We start from the raw sequence: 3,936 nt of genomic DNA, 5'->3' as shown, positions 1-3,936 counted from the left end.
GGCCCCGCCCCCCGGCCCCCGGCCCCCCCCCCCCCCGGCTCCGAGGGAGGAGGCTGGAGCAGCCAGCCCAATCCAGGCTGGGACCGGCTGCCACCACCACGTCACTGGGGCAGGAAAAGACACCTCCCTCCCAGGCTCCTTTCCTGTTTGCTGCTGCTTTTAGAGCAAGTTCAGGCCAGGTTTGGGAAGAAAAACATCGAGGCAGAGCCTTGGGAGGTTGCTCACAGAGATGGGGTGCTCCCGGACACCCCAGAGGGCGAGCCAGTCATGGGGCTGCTTGCCCAGCCCAGAGCTGGTCCCCTCCTTGCTGGTCCCTGTGCGGGACAGGGCCAGGACACTGCAGGGAAGGAGAAGTGTCCCTTGTAGGACACTTCACCCACCGCGGGCACCCACGGACATGGTTCTGGGGCCAGGCTTGGCAAGTTGGGGCTTGCAGCGGTGCCACCAAAGAGAGCTGTAACCCAGGGCACCCTCTCCTTCTGGTGTCCAGGTGGGTGCCAAGCGCCAGCCCCATCGGGAAAGCAGCGGGGAAAAAGAGCTGGTGAGACTGGGCTGGCCCCCGAGCAGCATCTGAGGAAAAACCACCCCAGGATGGCAAACGGAGGCACGTCGTCGCCCACCTGCCAGCAGCCTCCATGCCAGTGTGGTGGGGAAGGAAGCCAGCAGCCCAGCGCACCACGAAGCAGGGTGAGGAGGGACCCACCTCCAAGAACTTTCAGGAAGCCCATGTCTCCTACCCTGCCTGGCTGGGATGGTCCCCCCGGCTCTCCCTACCCATGGGCACTGTCCCAACCCGGTGGCTGCCATGGGCTGAGGAGCCACCACCCGGCTTTTTACCCCTTGCTGCTTCTCCTTGGGGGAAATCATGGCTCCTGGGAGCACCCACCAGCCTTCTGCAAAGCCACCGCCGTGCCGGCAGCCATGCGGAGCCAGTGTCCGGCACGCAGCCAGGCAAGGCGCCCGCAGCGACGGCCCATGCCAGCTCGTTTGTTCTCATTAAAGGTTAACGAGAAAGGCCACACTAAAGCTGCTGGGCGCCGCAGGAGAGGCGTTCCCCAGCGCCACGAAGGGACCTCCAGGCTTCCCTTCCCTTAGAGGGGTGACGGCCAGGCTGTCCCACTCGTGGGGACCCTGCCTCTCCATAGCCCTGCCCAGGGGGCAGTTGGTGCGCGGGCAAACCGGGTGGCACAGCACCCTCCTGGGCATCACCCCCGGGGGACATCGCTGCGGGCTGGGAGGAGGCAGGGGGCTGAGCATTCAAAAGCTGGCAGAGGACGCCGGAGGAGGCCACGGGCCACCAGACATCATCTCCTCTGAGCAGCCCGTGGCACCCTGCGCGGCACTCAGCAGGGCTTGCCAGCTTCGGGGACACCTTGCCAAGGGAGGGCAGAGGAAGGGCACGAGCCCAGCCACCGCCGCCAGGGCCTGGGCGGTAATTGAGTTAAATGAATCTCTGTCCCTGGGCTGGACAAGGAGAGGGTGCAGGGAAGGGGACAGTGCCATGGCCCCCCACAAGGCGCTGGTCACCCCTCCCCAGCTCAGGGGACTTTCCCTGGATGCCCACCACCCAAGGCTTGGCACAAGCAGCCAGGACGGCTGCCTCCATCCACAGCAGGGATCTGGGTGTAACACCCCAAGAGCACCCTTTTTGGGGGTGTCCCCACCATGTCCTCCTCTCACCAGGCCTGGGGACCTGTCCCCAGCATCCCCACCCCGTGCAAACCAACCCCTCTGTGGGCAGCTGTGCTTGGACCCGGGTGAACAGTCATGGCCAAGCAGATGAAAAATCCAGGCACCCCAGAAGGATGTTCCCACTTCCCTGCCATCCATGAGATACAGCACCGCCATCCCCAAGACCCCGGTTCCCACCAGCACCAAGTCCTGGGGAAGTTCTCCAGGTACTCCCTGCTGGCCCTGGGACCACCAGCACCGAGGTTGTACCCACCCAGCATCAGGAGAAGCCACCAGCCCCAGGAACACGCTCTCCTGGTGGCACCAGCACCAAAGGCCAAGGTGATGAAGAAGAAGGTGTTTCAGGCTGTTCCTGGACAAGCGCTCCCTGGACACAGCCACCCTTGCACGGCGGGGAACGTCACCAGAAACACAGCACAAAAGGGCACAGGCCAGCCTCAGCTGGTGAGCAGAAGTCACTGCTGGCCAAAAGAGGCTGGGGAGGTGAGTGTCAGCATGTAGGCACCAGCCTGGTGAAGAAGCCAAAGAGCTTCTGGCCATGGGAGACACCAAGGAGAACACATGAGGTGGCAATTCTGGCGAGAAGACCCACTGTCATGGCTTGAAGGAGAACTGCAGTGAGTGACCAAGTGACGTGTGGCCTTGCAAGAGCCAGTCCTGCTCTGGGAGAGCCCGGTCCTAGAGCTGCAGGTGGTGACCACCACCACCACCGTGCCACAGCCGACCCCGCTGACTTCTTTTGGTTTGGTTTTGGGTTTTTTTGCAGAAACCGGCAAAGCCAGCTCCAAAAAAAAAACCCTGGTAGATCATCCGCAGAGCTTTTTTCTGCAGCTTGATGCCCCCAGGGCTGGAGAAGGAGCCGCCCTTGTGCCAAGCCAGGGCTCTACCCGCAGCCAGGCTGGCACCAAGGCCGCCGGCGGCAGCATCCCTCGCCGGAGGGGCCGGGCACCCCGCATCCGGGCAGGCTCGAGCCCTCCCCCTTCGCTTCCTCCAGTCGTCCCCACACGGCAGCAGAAATAGAAGGGATATAAATGGCAGCCCTATAAATAACCCCCGAGCACGAGGCGGGGAGCTGGTCCCAGCCTGGCAGTGGCCTCAGCCCACACAAAGCCAGGGCTCGGTCTGCCTCCCCCGTCCCCTGGGGACCCCAAAACGCCAGCTCCCTGCCCGCCAAGGGTCTCCCAGGTTGCCCATCCTTGAAGTCAGAGCCATGGCAAGCAGCTCCAAGGCGCCCACCAAGCCTTGGCCACCGGCGCAGGATGGAGCCCAGCGTGGTGACATCCCTGGGGGACGTCCCCACATCCCTGCCTGCTCTTCTTGGGGCAGCAGCAGGCACTGGGCAGTGTCCACCCCTCGTCCCCCAACAGCATCCCAGGCTGGAAACCGGTGGGCAAAGCAGAAGAACTGGCCAGGAGCCTCAGGAAGGGTTTGGGAAGGGATGTCCTTCTCCCCACCACTGTCCCCGCTGCGGATCAACAGTGATCCCCGGGTCGCACCCCGACACCCACCTCACCGGCTGCCCATCCCGGCATCCCCCATCCCTGCCCGCCTTCCCACAGCTCGACCCCATCGCCCTGTCTCCTCCACACAGGGCTTGGCGACCACCACGCCGGGGACGTCTGCCAGCTGCAAGCAGGACACACCACCGGCCCCGAGCCCCGCACCGCCTGATTTAGAATCACAGCATCTATGATTCCATGATTTAGGGTGGCGTCATATCCTCAATCCCAGCCCTGCCCGGGGGGAACGCCGCAAGGCTGGTCCTCAGCCACCAGCCAGGAGACGGGGTCCTTGGACTTTTCTAGGAAGGCCAGGACGTCCCGGTGGCCTCGGGAGACTCCTTTGGGAATCTGACAGGGGTAAAACCTGCCAAAGGCTCCGGGATGGGAGCCCTGGGGGTGGCAGGGAAAGCGTTAATGGTGGTAGGCCTTCCCAAGCACTTCTTGGCAGGCTGGGGAGGGCTGGGAGATAGGAGGATGGGGCCAGCAACAAAGCCAGATCTGTCTCATTAATTCCTCCGAGCATTCCTCCCCTCCTCACCCCGGAGGAGGAGGAGGAGGAGGCAAGCACCCAGCTGACAAGGTCCACCCAGGTCCCACGGGAGACCACCCCACCCCACCCCACCCTGAGGTCCTGTTTGGGTGCAAAGCAGGGGGAGATGGGTGCAGCTTCTCCTCCGGGTTCCCCGCAGAGCTCTCCAAGACCACGGGCAGCTTCTCCCCCCCCCAACCCCAACCTTGTTTG

The 3,936-nt window shown here is 63.8% G+C and overlaps 1 protein-coding gene across 2 annotated transcripts in view; it reads right to left on the bottom strand.

Annotated features, from left to right (window-relative positions):
• FAM65A (family with sequence similarity 65 member A) overlaps positions 1 to 3,936 on the bottom strand; it is a 34,098-nt gene that overhangs the window by 20,921 nt on the left and 9,241 nt on the right. The window lies entirely within an intron of this gene.

This window comes from Calidris pugnax, unplaced genomic scaffold (assembly GCF_001431845.1).
Source record: "Calidris pugnax isolate Ruff unplaced genomic scaffold, ASM143184v1 scaffold30, whole genome shotgun sequence".
NCBI classification, from domain to species: domain Eukaryota; kingdom Metazoa; phylum Chordata; class Aves; order Charadriiformes; family Scolopacidae; genus Calidris; species Calidris pugnax.
This window is presented reverse-complemented; position numbering and strand designations above follow the sequence as displayed.